The sequence below is a fragment of the Ictidomys tridecemlineatus genome, chromosome 14 (genome assembly GCF_052094955.1).
Source record: "Ictidomys tridecemlineatus isolate mIctTri1 chromosome 14, mIctTri1.hap1, whole genome shotgun sequence".
NCBI classification, from domain to species: Eukaryota; Metazoa; Chordata; class Mammalia; order Rodentia; family Sciuridae; genus Ictidomys; species Ictidomys tridecemlineatus.
In genome coordinates, this window is record NC_135490.1 from 7,198,010 (window position 1) to 7,219,158 (window position 21,149).

Below are 21,149 nucleotides of genomic sequence, written 5' to 3' on the forward strand. Positions count from 1 at the left end.
GTTTTGTATTCAGGCAATAAAGTTTTAATGATACATACGTGCATGACACAAATGGCTAGAAAGCAAAATTGGTGCAAGCTTGTAGGGGAGACTTCGTTTTAAAGGGGAGAGACGTGGACGGTGGCACAGGCTGGAGCAATGCGTTCGGATGGTGCTTATGGAGATCTTAATAAAATTCCTCCTCTTCCCTTATTATATTGACCCTTTACCAAGTCACAGTGAAATTAGTTACATGTGTTCAGCCTAAATTGGTGCCCTTTGAGTTTTTAAGCATTCATGGTACTTAAGAGAAAGAAACCCAACCCATGCGAAAGCATCATCCATGGCACCAGAAAGGACCCTGGACATCTTACTCTTGACCCATTGAGAAACAAACTGTCCGCAGCTTGGAATTACGTAATCAAGCCCTAATTTTTGTGTTTCTCTGTCTTGCCATGCAAATTCAGGTGACCTCAAGCAATAAGTCAATAAGCATTTATCCGCAATTTACCTTGAGACCAGAGCTAGATATTAGGAAGTTCACAAAATGACAGGCCCTGTTCTTACAAATTCCTTGAAAAACAAAATTCAGGCAAACCTACATTAAATGGCCAGTGAATAAGCATATTACATATCTCATTGTCGTTCTGTTTTCTGCATATGTTCTCCTTATATTGTGAAAAAAAAATTCATTTCTCACAGTTCTGGAGATACAGTCCAGATCAAGGTGCTAGCGTACCTGGTGACTAGTGAGGGAGGAAGGGGGAGAGGGAGGGAGGAGGAAAAGGAGGGGGGCAGACAGAAGAAAGAGAGAAATCAACCCTGTTCATCCTGAGCAGACAAAGGCACTGAGCTAATAAACTGCTGGAATGGATAAGGTCTAGTCACTGGAACAGAGGGCCGTCAAGAGACGTCACTCCTCCTCTCTGCACCCTCTTAGTATCTTCTGAGCCTAAACTCCTTCTCCCTAGACCCATCCATGGACTCTGTGCTCACAAGGATGGAGGGCTGCCCTTGACTTGACCTCCAGAGAGCCTTTCCTTCTGTGGCAACACGGACAGAGCCCAGCCTGTGAGCCATGGTACCTGGGATCTCCTTGAAGCCCTGCTCATCTGAGTGCCTTTGGGCAGGTCACCTAATCTCTCTGACCTTCATTCTAAGTGTCCTTATCACACGCTGTGTGATCCACCCTCTGTGTGATCTCTAAGATTCCTTCCTGCCCAGAATCCCGTGACTCCATTGCTGTCTCTGCCTGCCAACCCCTGTCTCCTTGCCATCCCAAGGCTCTGGGCTCTGTGCTGACTGAGCCCTTGGGACCGCAGCCTCCCCCATCATCTCCTGCCTGAACTGGTCCCAGCTCTCAGCTCTCACACAGGCCTAACTCTTGGAGGAAAACAATGACTACCTAACACAGCACACAGATTCAGTAAACAAGGGGACACTATTTATTTCAAGTTTGGGCGCATCAGGCTGGACTCAGAGGTCATCTTGGGGGCTCACCCTGCACGGTTTTGCAAAACCTGACTGAATCCACCCAACTCGAGTTATGGTTCGGATATGAAGTGTCCCTCAAAGCTCCCGTGTCAAGGCAGGAATGTTCAGAGGTGAAAAGATTAGATGATGAGAGCTGTAATCTAATCAGTGAATTAATCCACTTGAAGGATTAATAATTTAAATGGATTACCGTGTGGTAATTGTAGGCAGATGGGGTGTGAAGGAAGGGGCTGGAGGAAGTAGGTCACTGGGGGCATGCTTGGTAATTACATATCTTATTCCAGCTCCTGATGCTCTTTCTCTGCTTCTTGGCGACCATGAACTGAGCAGCTTTCCTCTGCCACACCCTTCCACCATGCTGCTCTGCCTCACATTGAACCCAGAACCACCGAGTCAGCCGACCACAAACTGAAACCTCTGAAACCATGAGCCAAAATAAACTTTTCCTCCTCTAACCTGTTCTTGTATGTCTTTTAATCACAGAGACTAAAAGTTGGTCAACACACCCAGGCCCAGTCCTTTCGCAGTCCAGGATATTTCTGGCCCAGCAGGAGCACCAGAAAACCCTTAGTGGATCCTCTTGTCTGCAGGAAGCCCCTCCTCTGCGCAGCCCATCTTCTCTTCTCCATCCCCCTCCTCCCAGCCCCAGCTCCTGGCTTCTCTTTGTCCCTTTTACTAGCCGCCTGAGCATGAAGGCCCCTCTTCAAGGAGCAAAGGGCACCCCTTGCCGTTATCCATCACGAGGACACATCGGCCGCCTGGACTGAAGAAAGCCCTAGCTAGATCCACACACTTCTCCAACTCTCAAAGGTGGAGGAGAATAGGGTAGAGGAGGCTCACAGCTGCATCTGAGGCTGGAGAGGCAGAGGAGGTGGGTGCAGATGAAGAGATTTGCCTGGGGAGGGAGGTGGGCAGGAAGTCAACTAGTATCAGTGGTCAAAGCACTGAGATGGGCTCCAAGAAGAGGCCCAAATAATGCATCCTGTCCCTCTCCTGAAGGGCTTCTCTGACTAGCGAGGGAGACAAGTGCATGAGACAGAACCAGTAATTGCATAAAGCACCCTGAAAAAATGCCTCATGCAGCATCCCAAGGGGGTTCAGGAAAGTCACCATGGATTCTGTCTGGAAAAAAGCAAGGTAGACACTCAAAAGAAAGTAGAATTTGAAGACTTTTGAGATCTTTTTCAGTTTTATTTGATAGTGGTGATAATGACACATCTTTGCCTCATATCTACAAAGTGGCTCCAAGGCCTTTACTCCATTCCATCCAATTCACTCATATCCACTCACTAAGTGGTTGAGCCTACTATGTGGCAGGTACTGTTGTTACCGCTGTTGACCGGTGACGAGTCCTTGCTTCCCCAAGGTCGAAGTATCACACCAGAGAAGCACGGAGAGGCAAGTTTAGAGTGGAAAATAGAAGTTTATTAAAGGACAGCAGAAAAGACTTCTCCGGGAGGAAGAAGGGGACCCAAGAGGTGGAATCCGTGGAAGTGCGGTTGTCTCCCCTTTTTATAGTTTTGGTGATGGAATGTAGGTGGAAGGCCCGAGGGGTGGGACACACAGGTGGGCCAAAGAAGTAATCTGGGCAGGAAGGACTCCTGAGGCAGCATCTTCAAGTTTGCTGTTCATTAACCTTTCTTTGGGATGGGCTGTCTTCAAACCTGCTGGGGGCTGTTTCCTGGACTTCATTAACATTCTGAGAGTTGCTCAACTTCTCCGGGAATTCATTCTCATGGGCTCCGTTTTAGATCTCACTGATATTAGACCCGATTTACCTGACTTCACTGACCACTTAACTTTAAACCTGGCTTCACTACTGTGACTCCAGAGGTGGAAAACCCAGATTTCTGGCCTCCAAGAGTTCACCTGGTGGGACAGGAAGGAGGGCAAACATGTGAGAGCAACAAGGGCAAGTGTGAGTGGTGAGGTGGAGCCCCAAGTCACTGTGGCCGGGGAGGGAGTGTGGCACTAACCCAGGGGCCGAGGCAGGGGAGGAAGTCCAGGGGCAGAAGTAGAGTGGAGGGCTCTCCTTGACGCTAGAGATGGGTAGGATGAGCTGGGATGTGACAGAAAGGCAAGATGGCAAAAGAACATTCCAGAACAACCCAAGCAAAGTCAGGGCCCCAGCACAAAGAGAGTGTAGTCAGGACATAGTAGGAAAGAACCAGAGACACTAGCAGATGCAGGGTCACCCTTAGGACAATCCTGGGGTATGAAGGACCAGTCGAGGAAACATCAGAATTACTTTAAGAGCTTCTTCAAAGCACCCACATCCCCACGTACCCATTTCCCCACTTATAGATCCTTGTATTCCAAGGAGTAGGGTTAGGGTTGAGCTCAGTGGTCCCACAAACTCCTTTTGGAAAGAAAAAAGAAAGCAGCATGCTTCCCCCATGCAATTCTGACTTCCTACCCACACTTCCCCATCCCTGGGCTGAGGATGAGCGTTGCGAAAATTTCAACCTCTCTCTAACACCCCCAAATCTGAGGTAGGATTCTCTTCCAGCTCTTGGCTTCCTTCTGGTCACCACTAACAGTGGTAGGCCCAGGGTTGCCACCTGAGCCTCAAACTTTGGGATCTGCCCTCTTTCAAGTCTCCTGTTCATTTGCTAAGCCTCTAGTGCCATTTGCTAGGCCTCCGTTGGGCCTTCTGGCCCTGACATGATCCATGATGTCCACGTGGAGCCCGTCTACACCTCTAGGCCTCAGTCTCTGCACTCCCTGATCCAGAACCAGGATTGGCTGCTTCTCATCCCTGGGCCTGGCCAGGCCTCCATATTGCCTCACCTGTCCCCACACTGGAGACTGACACATCCCCAGGTCCCGATGGAACTCAGATGAGTGGCAGTCTTTCTTGTGGGAAAGGGAGGGGCTTCTTCCCAAACAGGAATTAGAATTCAGGAAGGCACTGAGAGCACACACACACACACACACACACACACACACACACACACACACGCGATACAGTGTAGGGAACTGGAGAAGGTGCAGGAAGTAGGGCAGGGCTGCCTTGCGAGGACGGGGCGGGGGAGGAGGGGGAGGCTGGGAGACCCGAGTGGGGCCAACCCTGAAAGGGCCTTGTTGACCTAAGACCTTTCTGGGGTCTTTACGTAAATACTCCCTGTAAATTTGGGAGCCATCAATCCACTTTCTCATTATTTCCAAATTATTGGGCTTCTGCATTCCTAGAAATTTTCTCAATGCTAAAAGGGTCATTTTAAACCTACGTTGGACCCCCATTAACTAAGATGGTGAGTATTCAGTGACACTCTGTAAAGGAGAGGGAGGCTGGATTGAGCAATACTAAAGAAGCCATGCGAATAGGATATAGGGACTGACTGTGGGGTATATTAGCTAAGGAGACTTTTTTTTGGATATTTTACTATTTTTATAAATCTGCACATGACATTACAATGATCTTGGCAATTCATACATTTGTATCATTGGGGTATAATTTCTCATTTTTCTAATTGTACAGATTGCAGAATCACATTGGTCATACAGTCACCTATATACATACATCAATCATCTTGTCTATTCTATCCTGCTGCCCTTCCTGTCCTCCCTACTCCTCCCCTCCTCTCCCATCATTTCTCTCTATCCAATCTCATGTGACACACTTTTTTTTCTTTTTCTCATCACAACATCATATATGTATTCTGTATAACGATGAGGTTCTCCTTCTATCTTCCGTGCAAATCCCCTTCTCCCTCTTGTTTCCTCCCACCTCTCTTCCCTATTTAGTGGTAGTCTGCTAAGGATATTTTTGATTGTCAGAACATTCGATACAAGCTGCAGTAAACTCTAAAGGAAACTGATTTGCCCCCATAATGGAAAGAGTGTGGCCACCAAGCAGACATGGCTCAGCTGGTCCAGACCTCCATCACAAGAAACAGTGTCCTCCTCCACTGCCCAGACCCCATCATCATAGTCTACGGAGACCAACCTTACCCTACCTCAGGGCCAGGAGAGGGCCACACGCTGAGATAACCCTCAGCCTATCTCTATGGCAAAAGACTGGGAGTCATGATGATGCCTTTAATTAATCAGGGTTCACCACTTGGGCCAGAGGCAGTGCAAATTTCACCCAACCAAGAACTAAAATCCTCAGGCTAGGCTGGGGATGTGGCTCAAGCGGTAGCGCGCTCGCCTGGCATGCGTGGGGCCCAGGTTCGATCCTCAGCACCACATACCAACAAAGATGTTGTGTCCGCCGAGAACTAAAAAATAAATATTAAAAATTGTCTCTCTCTCTCTCTCTCTCTCTCTCTCTCTCTCTCTCTCTCTCACTCTCTCTTTAAAAAAAAATAAATAAATAAAAAATAAAAAATAAAAAATAAAAAAATAAATAAAATCCTCAGGCTAAAATCTGGGTGCTGTGAGCCACAGAAGGAAGGAATGGATATTGGGCAAGAAGCAAACCTTGTCCATCATGGAGGATGAGGCGAGGAAAGACGAGAACATCCCGAAAGTCTCTGGTTCCGAGGATTCCATGGACGTTGTTGTCCATAGCAAAGAAGGAGCAGGCTCCATGGGCCAGAAAAGTGAGGAGGGCAGTGAATTTGTTGCTGGGTGAGAGGAACAAAAAAAAAAAAAAACATGTAAGTGGAGATGGTTGATGGTCAGTCAGCTCCAGATCTTTCCAGAAACCCCACACAAAGGAAACCACCACCCAGTGACCCCTGTTTTTCACAACACCACGTTGCATCTCTTTAGCTCTGAAATGCTCCACAGCTATTGATTAGCCATTAGTGATTCCCTCCATCCCTGCATAAGTATTTCCCCTTCCTCTTGAATACCCGGCCTCCAGATGACTGGAAGTGGGACTGAGCAGGTGCAGATCAGACGACAAACATTCCTCTTAATGTGAGAAATTAATTTGTGGCTCTAATTGCCTCAAATTCCAAATGGGAAAAAAAAAAACAACCTCCATTCTCACAGCATTCAAAATACAACACAGGCTTTATCTGAATAAAGAAAATAATCTGTCAGGGGGGAGGAGAGGACTTCTGCTGCTAAAATGTCAATCTCACCACATTGTTAAGGAAAAGCAAGTTTAATTACATCCAAATCTGCATAGAATCATTTCTGAGTGTTGTGCCCAGGAGCCTAAAGGTCTAAGATTTCAGACCTGACAAAGGCAACAAGGAAAGAGCAGGCATAATGAGGGGGTCCGGCGACCCGTCCATCGCGTTGGAGAGAGTACCAGAGAGGAAATGTTCTCAAGTTGCCGTTTCCGTCTGTGAAAATGTCACAGAAAATTGAGTTTAGATTCTTTTCCAAAAATACTTTAGATTTTTTTTTTTTAATCGAACACAGCCTTATTGGTTGTTCTATATTCCCGTGTTGTATACCCAGGGAACTGACCTGGAATTTTCTAATTCACAGATATCAAAACAGGCTGAGGCAAAGTCCCCATCTGAAGTGATCAAAAATGCCAGCAGTGTCTGGGCTTGGTGGACTAGCCCTATATTGCTCCCAGAAGTCAGGCCCCTGAGCAACCAACTAAAAATAAAAGAAAGTTAGCTCTTTACTCTGTGGAAAATCAGCCTACTCTTACCCATCTCCCTTTCTGCAGCCCTCCTCCCTCACCAAGAGAAAAGAATGTGGAGAGAAAAACCAAGCCTCTGTGCCTGTGGAAGCCCCGTGGCATGCCGGGCAGTGTGCACAGAGGGGCATGCCTGCCACAGATCATCCCTGTCAAAGGCACAAGTTATGTTAGCTGAGCAACTGCTCTGCACAGGGTCTGTAAATAGATGTTAGGGAAGATTTAGAAGCTCAAAAGACCAGATACTTACGTGGCTCTAAGAGATGTACCGCAAGAGGCAGCAGCTAACCGCAGCCAGCTGCAGGCATTCCTATGCCCTGCATTCAGGCTGCTCCGCAGGATTCCTGCAAAGGGTCTCTGCCTCGTTCCCAGGGGCAGCCTGGTGATAACTAGACGAGTTCCCTCTGGAAACATGGGTTTGCCTACCCTCTCTCTTCTTGTTTTCCTTTCCTTCTCTTCCATTCAAACCAAAGCCACTTGCGGAACTCAGTTCTTGACTCGGGGGCATGTCTCCTCATTCCTGTGTTGTCTGTTCTGCAATTTTTAGGAGCATCAATAAAGAGCCGGAAGAAAACAACAGGGAAGTTCAAACATGGAAATATCTTAAGGCAGTAAACTGAAGCTGAATCAACTCTATGAACAATAGTGAAGTCATATGCATAACACACACATGAATATTACAGGCTAAGTCCATCTTCCATAAGGACAATGCTTTGGACCCAAAAGTTGCCTGCAGAGGTTAGAAGATTCCTGCTAGTTCACCAGTGAGTATGTGAGACCCCTGAAGAAGCTCTCTAACTCAGGGTATTATGAAGACAACAAAAAGATTGGCTGAAAGTCAATAATTCTGTACTTTGGAATGTGAAACCACTTGGTACAATATACACACACTCACACACACACACATACACACACTGCAGTTTCACTTTCTGTGGTTTCAGTTACTGGTGATCAATCCTGGTCCAAAAATATTCAGTGGAAAATTCCATAAATAAACAATTCATATGTATCCACTGTTCTGAGTAGTGTGGCAAAATCTCATGCAACCTCCCTCCATTGTGCCTTGGATGTCAATCAGGCCTTCCTGTACGTATCCATACCATATATGCTACCGTCTCGTTAGTCCCTCAATAGGAATCTCAGTTGTCTCAGTATCACAGTATCACAGTACTTGTGTTCAGATAACCCTTATTTTACTCAACCTGTGTCAAGATCAATGACGCTGGCAATTTCATTATAGTGTTTTTTTATAATTATTCTATTTTTTAATGCTGTTGTTAATCTCCTACTGTGCCTAAATTATAAATTAAACTTTATCATCAGCGTGTATGTGTAGGATAAACGTGCTATCTATAGGGTGCAGTACTATTCAAGTTTCATGCATCTCCTGGGGAAACATGTCCCCCGTGGACAAAGAGGGATTTCTGTAGAGAGTCAACTGAAGCATAATTATACCACAAACACAATAAGGAACATACAGCAGGTTCTGATATTAACTTCTGATCTTCCCTCATCAAGGCGCTGGTCTTATTTGTATGGTCCTGCAGGGGGTTATTTTCCTCTCACATTACTCGGATCTGTGTCCCAGGCTGTTCTTGTTCTGTGCCATTCTGTGCTGGAATGGTTACTTCCTGATATCACTGTCATTATTATTAATTTCAGAAAATATCTGCCTCTTGACCTCAGACTTTAGAAAGAGGCTGCATCTCGTGTGGTTAGAGACGAGGGCTGGCTTTTCTGCCAGGCTTTCTGTCGAGTGCTTAGTCGCCAGTCATGGATTACCTCAGGACTGGCTGTTTCTCCTTTGTGGCTTCTCTCTCTCTGAACACCTCTGCCTGCAATCCCTGTGCTCCTTAGAATTCCTAAAAAAGGAGACTAGGAACCTCAGAGCTTGCTCCTTTTCACAGGGAGAGTGATCTGCAAATCCAGGCAGAAACTGTCTCCCTTCCCCACCCCTGAAAATCCACTGGCAGCTCCTCTGACATGCCGCCTGCTGCAGCCCCGCAGCCCCGGGTCTGATCATCTGACCCCCTCACACCCTCCATCATTTTAGAACAAACTTACCAAATCTTCCCCTGACCCTAATGAGTCCTTGTACTCTGACTCTGTAGAACAGCATAATTGCATCCAAAACGAAGCCAAGACCATGAGCGTCTCAAGGACACGTGATCCTAGATCCTGGGTGATATTTTTTCCCTCATGCACCTTTCCTTTCCAGGGGTTGGTTGAGAATCTACACCAAAAGAATATTTCCCCCCAACTCGGTCCAGCTCTGGGTGTGAACAACCTGACAGAGTTGGATCTGTGAAACAGCATTGTTTCCAGCATGTCCGAAGGTCTCGGGCAACAGCTGGTCTGTGGAGGCGGAGGCAATCGTTGATCTTTGCAGAGCCCCCTGGATGTTCTTCCCTGAGTTCCTTCTCCTGCCCATTTCCCACTGGTCTTCTCTCTCTTCATGTAGAATTTATTGTCTGATATATGAACATTAAAGATAAGGAACAAAACTGGGTGTTTTGTTTGTTTGTTTTTTAGTACAAGTCGTTCCTTGGTGTAGGAGCTGCCTGGATATATTCAGAGGGAATTTAACACAGAGAGCATGTTCTGTTGTCCAGATGCATCCACACAAACCCGAGGATCACTAACGCCTGCTCCTGGCGGACGGCTTAGTCAGCTGGTCCTCCTGACTCACCCTGCCCTCAGAGTATCTTGTTCCAAAGCTCCTGCTGAGTTCCCAGGACAAGTGACTTCCCTCAACCACAGGTGACTGGGCTTAGGAGGACCACCTGATCCCAGCTGGGCCAATCAGATTCTCTCTTCTAAGAAACGTCATTGAGGGGATGTGGCTCAAGTGGTAGCGCACTCGCCTGCCATGCATGGGGCCTGAGTTCGATCCTCAGCACCACATACAAAGATGTTGTGTCGCCGAAAAATAAAAAAGGAATATTAAAAAATTTTCTCTCTCTCTCTCTCTCTCTCTCTCTCTCTTTAAAAAAAAAAAAGAACCATCATTGAAATACAGAAAGTCTAGCTCTCCTCCTTTTAGTACTTATGCTGAAACATGTTCAAGGATGGGTAAATCATATTTGTCTACGCAGAAATAGGATGAGTTCGATCCCTTTCCATTGCTTTCATGTGTGCCCTCTCTTCACTTTCTGCCTTTCTAGATAGAGTGACACAGCCTTGGCTCTAACCTTGGACCTCTCAACTCTGGAACAATAAGAAATGAATCTCTTGTTCTTTATAAATTTTTCATTCTCAGGCATTTTGTTATAGCAACACAAATAAACTAAGGCAAACAAATTTTGCTCCTTGAAAACAAAGGGTCTCTGAGAGAATGCTTCTCAGCCACTCGCCCACCTGGGTGAGGCCATCACTGTTGTCACCAGAAGTCACAATGGAAATCAACCCTTTGCATGCAGGGCATTGAGAGCCTGCACCCCTCGAAGAGCAAATCCAAATGCCTAAAGCACATCATACTAACTTGCAGTGCCATCGTGAGCCCAGTGGTATGCTGGTAAATGTCTTTCCTCGGGGGGAATAATCCCTATTTTTAAGTGTTTGCCAATTTCTGTGGTGTAAACAGTTGCTGCTTCCAACATGATATTGCTGAACAGTGTTTGGAAAAGATACTCCCAACTGTCTCTTAGGAGTCAGGACGGCAGCTGTCCAGCCCGTGTTTTTGGACCCGTCAGTACTTCTGGCTCCCTTTTATTGCCTCATTCTTGTAACCTCACTCTTGGGTTAGTGGTGTGGAGTGTTATTAGTTCCGTCTTTTATTCTGAACCATTTACATCTCTTTTGGAGAAAACATAGAAAAATCATTTTTAAAGTACAAGCTCGTGCTTCTCTGAGGCCCCTGGTTTCATGCTCTCTCAAACACAAAGAGCTTAATAATAATAATAATGCCTCAGTCTTGGATGATAATGGACAGTGTCTATGTTACCTCAATGTCACGCCCTAGTGGCAAGAACGTGGGCTTTGCCATCACCCTGACTTGCTTTGGGTCCCCGTGAAGAGACACACTGGATGTATCTCAGATTAGTTCCAACACACAGAGGCATGGGTTCTGTGTGCAGCCTGACTCTTGGTCATGCGTGTGACAACCAGTGCACCACCCCCCTTTCTAGCCTCTTCTTGCCACTCTTCTATGTTCTACTTCTGAGATCAACTTTCTTAGCCTCCGTGTATGAACGTGCAGTATTGTCTCCATACTTGGCTTATTTCACATAACTTAATGTCCTCTAGGTCATTCATGAGCAATAGATTTCTTTAAGCAAAATTTCACACAATAGTCCTAAAGTAGAGCTGCTCCCCAATAGCTTTTTAAGGTTTTTTGCTTTGTTTTGTTTTGTTTTCAGATCTCTCAAAACATTTTGAAAGAGAAATTAGAACTGGTTGAATTGTAACCAGGCACAGTAGCACATGCCTAGCAAATCAGGAGGCTGAGACAGGAGGATCACAATCAAGGTCAGCCTCAGCAAACTTAGCAAGGCCCTATTTCAAAATTTTTTTTAAAATTTAAAAAGAATTAAAGGGCTGGGGAAGGAGCTGGGTGGTAGAGCCTGGGTTTAATCCCCAGTGCCAAAATGCAAAAGGAACTACTTGAATTGTAATGATGGTCCAAGAGGGCCCTCAAGACTCACACTTTCAGGTCTGGGAAGCCCAGGGCTCTGGGAGGACGGCTGGACACTGCTGCATCAGGAGGCCCTTTCTCTGCATGCAGATCACCAGAAAGGAAGGAGAGCCAGGGGCAAAAAAGATGAGCCAGGAGCTTCCTGCAATAGCTCAAAGGAGAGACAGGAAGACCTGAGCTAGCCCCGCAGACACCTCATGGGTAAAGACACCAGGACAGACTGGATGCAAGAATCACAGGAGAAGACCAAGCTTCCTCTGATGCTTCACGCTGTGGGATGGATTAAATTATTTGCCATCCGTAAAAAGGGCTCTCAAAAAGAGAAGGAAATGATCCGTTTGGTTTGGGGCAGGCCACATGCGTTTCTGGGACTATTTGGCTTTCTTCTTTCGTGTGAGCACTGGCCTATCCCAGAGAGAGGAGGCAATTTCCCTCAGGTGCCCACAGGAAATCAGGAGCAAGCAATGACCCCATCCTGCCTCACAGGCAAACGCCCAGGAGACACGAATCACAAAAATACACGCCAGTTGCAAGGGAACAGGACTTCAGGCTGCAAGCTCTGCCTACCCAAAAGTCAGACACATGGTCAAGGTCAATCTTCCAAATAAAGAAATGCTTTCTCTCTGCAGGCTCAATCTTTTTGAGGACTTGGGCTGGCAGCACTGCTCTCGGGCTGAATGCTGTCAGATTGGATAGCTGGCAAATGTTTACCAGGGCCTACTATATCGGGTGAGCCTGGAGGTGACATTCCTGGCTCCCCTTAGCATTCAGCCAACTGAAGCCACGGATGAGGTCACACAGACCTGTTCATCCTCCAGAGTGAGTTCATTTGTTTATCTCAAAGTGGTCCACAGACGGTGACTTCATGCAGTAATGACCAGGGACTCTGTGCTCCATGACCCAGGCTAGCAGCACTTGGCTGTCACCGTTAGAAAGCTGCCACAGAGAGTTCTTCCAGTGCCAATCTTCTTCCTCCCTCTGTTTGCCACTGGATCACCCAAGGAGGCAGATGGTGCACTGCAAACACATCCATAAACCCAGGCAAATGTGAGTCCTGTTGATAATGGAAATCCGATATTGGCCACACCATCACCAGGGGCTGCTACTGCAGTGGGACTGCGGGGGAAGAGAGACAGACTGCAGCTCGACCGGGGAAGAACCCAGTCCCGGGCAGTATCATCTGCTCTCCTCCACCAGCCTCTGCTGTGAAACCTCTCTGTGCCTCAGTTTCCACACGTTTCCAAAGGGCACCATGATAAATTTCTCCCAGGCTGGATGTCAACATAAAGAGAAATAAGCTGCAGGCAGATGTCAACACAGCAGCTGCCACCATCCCTGATACCCGTAAACGCTGTCCTTAAGTCCCATTCCACAAAGGAGTGGGCTGCCCAGGGTTAGGAGATGCCCTAGCACATTGATTTTTTTTAATCCAGAATTTGAACTCCTTTGTCTATAACAATGCAGAGGGACTTCAGCGTGGGTGGGAATGGACCTATTTCACTTACTCCAAAGCCACTTTGGTTGCTGAGACTGGAACGTGGAGCCCAGCTACATGGCTCCTCCGTGGGCACTAGCATTGCCCTGGGCTCAGTCTGCCAGTGTTCATGGGGCACCTACTATGCCCAAAGCATTGTGCACCATGTGTCACGGTGGTGGTAATTTTAACTCCAAAGATGAGCAGCAAGCTCATGGACACCCAGCCTCCACGGCCTTGGCCCTGAGTACACCAGAAGGAGGACCCAGGACAGGCACACGCACTCTTCAAACCAGGACTGTGTTCTATTTCTTCCTTTGGGATTATCTAAGGTCTTTAAACCACTCCAAGCTGCTTGACCACGCATGATTCAGAGCAGCTTCAGAGAATACCCTGCCGCGCAGGACGCTGTTTATCAAAACAAGATTTAAAAGAAAAAACAACAACTTTTCTTTCCATTTCCACTCTATTTCCTAATCAAGAAATGCAGAATCCCAGGAGAAAATCAGCTCTCATTTCTCTCCCCATCTCTGTCGGTCTGTCTCCCCCACATTTCCCTCTGCTTCCTTCGGTCTCCCTCAGTCTCCTGCTCTCCTTTTCTCTTGCCCCACCCCCTCCTGCTTTTATCATTTTAAGCCGCACGCATGCCATTCTTCAGGGGATTAAAGTCAAATTTAGTCTTCTGCAATTGTTATTCCCTACCCCTTGGCTTAGGAGATGCATTTGCCCTGCATTTGTAATGCATCAGTGACTCCCCCTCTCCTCCACGTGTAAACAATGCAGTATATTAAATAGCCTGTGTCTTGCCTTGTATTGAAACAGACGATAAATTAGGACTTCCAGTTCTTGGTTTTTACTGATTCCTAAACCTGCCAGTTACATGCCTGTCCGCCCCACTGAACATTCTCTCTAAAGCCGAGAATGCACAAAGCCCTTGTTCACCGTTCCTCCTGTCTCCGTCGCTGCTGCCGGCTGTCAGTTTCACACCACCAAGCAGATTGTAATTGGCAGGGTGAGGTGCAGAAATAGGGAATGGTTCGAATATGTGGTTTTACACACACACACACACAAAAAAAATCTCTCTCTCTTACACACACACACACACACACACACAAATATCTCTCTCTTACACACACACACACAAATTTCTCACACACACACACAAATCTCTCCCTCTCTCTCTCTCTCTCTCTCTCTCACACACACACACACACACACACACACACACACGTGTCTTTCTTACCACATTCTGCATATTTAGGGACTTGATATGTGAAGCTTCTAATCAGAATCCACAAGGGCTGCCCTAATTTTCCGGCCCATGGGTTGGAAGCAGAGAAAGGAAACACAATGCAGCACCAGCACCTCCTGGTTCCTAGCAGGGCCTGCCGGGAAGGATGGAAGGATGTCTTTGGGAATGCACCCTGTTGGGAGTCAGCCCAGTGCTTCCTGGGGAGCCTTCCTGGGATCTGATATCCCCAGGCTCTCAGGAGTCCCAGTCAGCCTCCCCAGCCTCCAGTGCCCTCCTGGAGCAAGGAGAAGACTCTGCAAAGGGAACTCCAGCTGACAGACTCTTGGGTAGTTTTTAGGGACCCTTTTCTTCAGCAGAAATCAAAGCTCAGCATCAATCTCACCACCCAGTAACTTGGCTCTTTTGGAGCAAGTTTTCTCGGTATTGGCACGGTTGATATTCTCAGTATTGGCACGGTTGATATTTTAAACCAGATAATTCTTTGTTGTAGGGGCTTAGCAACAACCTTATCCTCTACCCACTAGATGCCAGTAGCATCTGCCCCAAGTTGTGACAATCAAAAATGTCTCCAAACATTGACCCATGGCCCCTGTAGGGCAAAACGACCCTGACTGAGAACTGCAATAACAGAGATATATTTAGTTTTCGAACTTCAGACCCAAAAAGGACTACAGGGTTCCTCTAGTCTTGTGGCTCTCAAAGTATGGTTCCCAGGCCAATAGCACTAGCAAAGTCAGTAGCTGCTCTGAGACCCAGACTTGTTATGGTCAAGACCACGGCACTTACCACCACGTCACTCCCACGTTCACCACCCTGGAAATTGCCCCGTCGCCGTCTTCACTGCTGCTTTCTCTCCACCCCGTTACCCCTCTCGCCACTTTTCTGAGTTGCAGAGTTTCATGCTTGTGTTCCATTCTTATTTCCCTTTCCAGAGATCATCCACTCGTGAGGCTGAGGCTGAGTTCCACGGTCTCCGTTCTGCTCCCCTCTGCCTAGTGGTGGGGTGTGCAGCAGTGCAGGGGTGTGAGTGTGGGTCTGCGTGGGTGGCATCTGGGTTTGTGTCTACGTGTGTGCGTTTCTACGACTGTGGCTACATGCAAGCATCTTAGAACGTGTGCATGTGTATCTGCTTGGGCTGCCGTAATAAAATGCCGCAGACTGGACTGCTGAAACACCAGGAGTGTGTTGGCTCATGGTTCTACCAGCCACAAGTGTGAAATCGAAATTTAGGCAGGTTTGGCCTCCTCGGAGGCCTCCTTGGCTTTATGCTGGCTGTCCTTGACATCTCTTCCTCTGTGCAGGCATGATCCTGGTGTCGCTTCCTCTTCTGATAAGGAAACCTATAGGGAACAGACAGATGTGTGTGGTGGCAACATGTGGTCATGAGGATGAGGGAATAATTCTATAAACGACACCCACTGTACTGACCCCTACTTGCTGTCTTTTCTAAAAAGCAGTTTACCTGCACCCCTGCCTGGCTGATGTGTCACACTCCTCAGCAAACAACCTGTTACCTGCAGGGGAAATGCAGGCCCAAAATGCAGATAAGAAGAACACAATTTACCTTGAGGAGGGTGGGACTTTTGTGACCCTTACCCAGACTAGATCCCAGAACTTGGAGAGATAAGGATAATTCCCCCTAACCATAAAATCTGTAAGGATAGGTTCCAATTAGAATAGTCAGCATGAGCCAAAGTGACTGAGAAATGTGCAGTGGGGACTTGAAATCCTGATGTCAGCCTGCTGTCACTCAAAAGTCAAACGGTAGACCTAGGCCAGATGCTCTGGAAAATTTCCTGGAACCCCAATAAAACCGGAGGGTAGGAGAGGCACACGGTCCCTCTCCTCTCTGAGAGAGTCCCTTTCTTTCCCTTTTCCTAGCCCTTCAATAAACTCACGCCTGCTACTCTGAGCAGCATGTCTGAAATCCTTCTGGCCTGATTGCAAGAATCAGGGTGAAGGGGGCCTCTACCCTGCCTCCGTCGTGCAGAAGGCCCCAGCCCTGTGACAGACACCAGCCACACTAGATCAGGGCCCACTTCAAATGGCCTCATTTTAACTTAACCGCCTCTTTACAGTCCCCGTCTCCCAAACACAGCCACAGGCTGAGGTGCAGGGCCTGGGAATTCAACACGTGAACTGGGGAGGCACAGCTTAGCCCCTCACAGCACCCACGAAGGGGACGTGAGAGATGGAAGCAGAGGGTTTTCACCACTGAGGGGCCACACCCATCCACTCTCAGGTCCACATCTCTGGATGCAGGATCCATAGCCTGTGACAGCCACTGGCAGCCTGTCCCTTAGTTTAAGGGACAGTGGCAGACTTGGCTCTTGTAAGGCAGATTTTAGGCAGGCTGACATGTTCCTTCTTTCAGAAAGACTGACTATAAAAATTCATGTCTTGGGACTTTCCAGAAAATATGAATGTTAAACCAGGGTCATTTGATTGACTGTTTTTGACTAAAATTCAATAGTCCCACAGTTGTTAGAACTAAAAACATTAATTTTCACATCAGGTGGACAGAGCCTCTGACCCCTGGTCTTGTATGAACATTAATAGTTTAAAAATAAATAGTAAAATGAATAGAATTTTTAGCTCAGAAGCTCAGAAACTTCTGTCTGATTTAGATGCTGATCTTAGTTAAGTCTGGATATACTTGGGTCATGTAGGAGGCAGGATGGCCCAGGCTGCAAATTCACCACAGAGCTCAGGAAAGGACCCAAGAGTCCTGACTTTGACCCACATGGTTATATTCAGCCAGGTTTTATCCAGTTGAATGGCATAAGAGGGTCTTCCTTGACAGACACCTTGGGCAGAAGAGGCCCCTCTTGGCCCTGGGTTCCGCAATGCTGAAAAGCTAGGATGCAGAGCTAGGCCACCATTCCCACCAGCTTGAGTTTCTGTGAGCTTCTAGAAACGGGAGGATTCTATTCCCAGGTGAGGTTCACTCAACACACCTTTAGGGAGGGGTCCCAGATAAAATAGATAAAATCTAGAAGCCTGAAGAGCAGGATGTCTAGATGAAATTTTTATATTTTTTTTTCATAATCAAAAGGGGAGGAATGTTGGTGAGTTCACAGGGTTCAACTCAAATTCACGGTAGCTGTCTTGGGAATACCCAAGGTATCTATGGGACACAGATGGGACATCTATGGGACTCAAGGCACTGCTGGAGAAAGAAGGCAGAGCTTCTGTGTAATTTAAGACCTGGAAGACCAGCGTGTGCCCTTGTCTCCCTCCTGGGTCAGAATCACATGTGCACTTCTCCAGGGCTGCTGGTCTTCACAGGAGAGATTCCTTAACATCAGAAATCATTTCTTTATTAAAACCAAACAAACAGAAAACAGCGACTCTGTCGATGATCAGCACTTACTAAATAAGCCTGTTTATTTTCAAGTCATTCCCACTCCTGGCGAGTGAAAAGCGGTCCTGAGAAAAACAACTGCCTGAAGGCCACCCATCCAAAGCCGGCAGACCTCCCTTCCTGCAAAAGCAGTGGGCCTCTCGCAGGACGCAGCAAAAATCCGTGTCATGAATCTGGGACAGAACAAGTCAGGGTGTGTCTGTGAGCTGGTGGCAGCCGCAAGCTGTTTGCTTGGTTCAAGACAAATAACAGAAATCGAAAGTAATCACTTAAAAACACTCACAGTAATCTGACATCGCAGTTTCGTTTCTGTTGACTCAAACAATAAAATATCGGGTTTGAGTTTTGTAAGTCTGCATGTTTTTTAATTTCATTTTTCTAATTACTCAATGTTATTATATTTTACAAAATTATCAATCCATAATGGACTGGAAATATTTTTTAAAGTCCTTCACCAGACATTTGAGAAGTACTTCAGGAAGGATAAACATCAGCTTGATATAAACAGCAATAACTAATATCCTCACTGGTGCTTATTACGTACCAGGGCCTGCAACATAAACTCAGTGACTCCTCACAGCTTCCTATAAGGTAGGAACTACCACTGTTCCAACTTCACAGATGAGGAAACTGGACACAAAGAAGATAAAGTACTTTTCCCATATTGCACGACTGGTCTTGAGGCTGAGACAGGAATCCCGACAGGGTGGCTCTTGAGTCCATGCTATTAACCTCTGCCATGACACTCTACAATGTAAACCAAACTGATTATTATTATTATTATTATTGATGGGGCAAGGAAATGTTGGGGATTGAACTCAGAGGCTCACTACCACTACCACTGAGCTACATCCCCAGCACCTTTTTTTTTTTTTTTTTTTTTTTTGACAGGATCCCACCAACCTGCCCAGTCAGGCCTCAAACTTGCAATCCTCCTGCTGCGGTTACAGACATGCACTACCATGCCCAGCTCCAACTTGATTCTTATATAAGTGACAAAATATTTTAAAAATTAAAAAAAAAAGAGTTAACATCAAAACTGGAAAAGGAAGGTTCTGTGGGAGGAAGGAAGGCAGAGCATGTACATGGTAAGTGCCCATGTCAGGCTTCAAGGGTCTGAGCGTGTTCTAAGCTGTAATCAGGTAAGCAGTACGTATGGATGTTCAATCTATTTCTGTTTAATTGCACACACATATTTTACACATCTTTTATGTGTAGAATACATTTTACAATTTTTTAAGGTTTTTTTTTGTTGTTGTTATTGTTGGGTTTTTTTGTTTGTTGGAAGGAATTAAGGAGCTGTCAAACAATGGTCCCAACAGTCCCTAGTGAAGGTGAGCGCCCCCTAATGGAACAAACAAGTACAGTCACTCTCCTCCATCAGACAGGGAGCAGGTGGAAGATACAAAAACCTTGAGGCTTCCTTCTGTTGTCCAGAGTCTTTCTTCCTTAAAATGCATTCTGGAATTTGCAGTAAAGAGGAAGCCCACATAACTTGAGATCTTGAACCAACATTTCTAGAAAGCAATGCAGAATTAACATTTAAGGCTGACAGAAATGCCACATTGAGAAAATATACAAGAGCACAATTTTCAGTGACAGGAGGCATTAAGGATCTTCTTGATTTCTTCTGAGCACTTTCACTGTGGGTGACATGGGTGGGGTGGGGGGTCCACTCCAGGAAACAAGGGAAGCTGCTTGCTTCAGAGAAGACTGTACTGAAATGAGGCTCTTCCTGGTGTGTGGTGAGGTGGCCTTGCTACCCAGAGCCTGGGCTTGGAAGGTTTGAACCATTTCTGAGTGCCTCAACAGGAAGCATTTGAGATGGAGTCCTAGATCTCTAATCACCAGGAAAGCTGAGCTGATGTGCAGGGCAAGTCAACAAGCATGTGCCCCACACCAAATCAGCTGAGTAAGGACCTTTTTGAGAGTAGAACCCAGAAATCTGTATCTCTGGAAATCATGCCCCTACCCCATGATTGCAATTGTGGCTTCTGGGGCCATGTTAAATCAATTAGGCAAGTTAGGAGTGAAGATTTTTCAATCATACAAACCTTGCCTCTGCATTTGCCAGTCATAGGGCCTTAAACAAGTTATTTAACTTCACTGAGCCCAACAGTCCCCATAAAACTGGAGAATGATATTACTGCTCCGAGTTATGGGGAAGATTTAATTAGAGATTATATATATACAGTGACTGGCTATGATAAGCACTCAAAATTTAGCTTCATTTATTTACTATCATTTATGAGTATCTACAATATGCAAAGCAAGTGGGGAAGGGTGGAAGAGAAACACAAGAATGGTGCGCGACACAGTGATGCACACCTGTAATCCCAAGGACTTGGGAGGCTGAGGCGGGAGGATCACAAGTTCAAGGGCAGCCTTAGCAACTGAGCAAGACCCTGTCTCATAATGAAAAGGACTGGGGATGGAGCTCAGTGGTAGAGTGCTCCTGGTTTATCCCTAGTACCAGAACACACACACACACACACACACACACACACACACACAAGAGCCCCTGCCTTTTGAGGAACATATATCTAGTGGAGTTGCTTTTAAAGCTTTCCTATAAACCTTCCAAGTAGATTAATTCTCATCTTTTTCCAGGGTTATCAAAGCAATGCCAGCCCCGTTGAAACCCCTAATATCCAAGAGATGCCTTTACATGTGGAAGGTGAGAGAGCTACTGAGAATGTGTTCAAGCCAAAAAGTAACCTCCTTTAAACACGTTTAGGTGCTATCGTGACTATCAATTGACCAAACCTGAACAGCCTGTGCCCTGTTCCTCCCAAGGAGCCCTTGGTGCAATGGGAAGCACTCCTTGGGGACTACGTGACAGTGCAGTGGCCACTGTTCATGGGTCTCCTCCAAATTCCCCTTCCTGAGACGTGGCTCCCGGAACCCCGCTGATGTCTATCTACCTAGAGAGGAGGGCGCGAGGGAGGCTTCCCAGCTCCTCTACCATGGCCTACCAGGCCCTTGAATGCCCCTGCACTCTGGAGGGGAAACAGGCCCACATCGAGAGCACCTGGGTTCCTCCAGTTCTGAGGGGTAAGGCTTTGGATTATTCTCGATACCCTATGCCAAGGAGGAATATCAGTAACAGCTTTATTTCAAAATGATCATGAATCCAGAGATCATGTCTCGGGTTTCTAAGACTGCATAATGTCTCAAAGAAATGACTCCAACAAAATAGACCCAGGGAAGGCTAAAAAGTTGTACCCTGCTCTCATCTGAACTCCTCCCACACCTGTGTCCACTCCAGAGCTAAGCAGCTGACAGAAAGCAGCCCAGAGCCGATTCTCCCTCTGTTCTGAACCTGCTTGGGGTTGATATGCACAGGGTTTATTTAATTCACAAAACCTCACAGTAAAATTACAGACTACACAGAAGCACAAC

At 46.6% G+C, this 21,149-nt stretch overlaps 1 long non-coding RNA gene across 8 annotated transcripts; it reads right to left on the reverse strand.

Moving 5' to 3' along the window:
• Positions 1 to 2,876: 2,876 nt before the first annotated feature.
• Positions 2,877 to 20,205, reverse strand: LOC110599385 (uncharacterized). Of its 8 annotated transcripts, none has more exons than XR_013430159.1 (6): positions 19,160 to 20,205; positions 17,757 to 18,494; positions 15,170 to 15,723; positions 6,844 to 7,558; positions 6,608 to 6,716; positions 2,877 to 6,044 (listed from the first exon to the last, which is right to left on the reverse strand). It is a non-coding gene; the product is annotated as an uncharacterized LOC110599385 (long non-coding RNA). The 8 variants fall into 8 exon arrangements; XR_013430164.1 differs by having other exon boundaries at positions 6,844 to 6,981; positions 7,451 to 7,558; positions 17,757 to 20,205; XR_013430160.1 differs by having other exon boundaries at positions 6,844 to 6,981; positions 7,275 to 7,558; positions 17,757 to 20,205.
• Between the last annotated feature and the right edge of the window lie 944 nt (positions 20,206 to 21,149).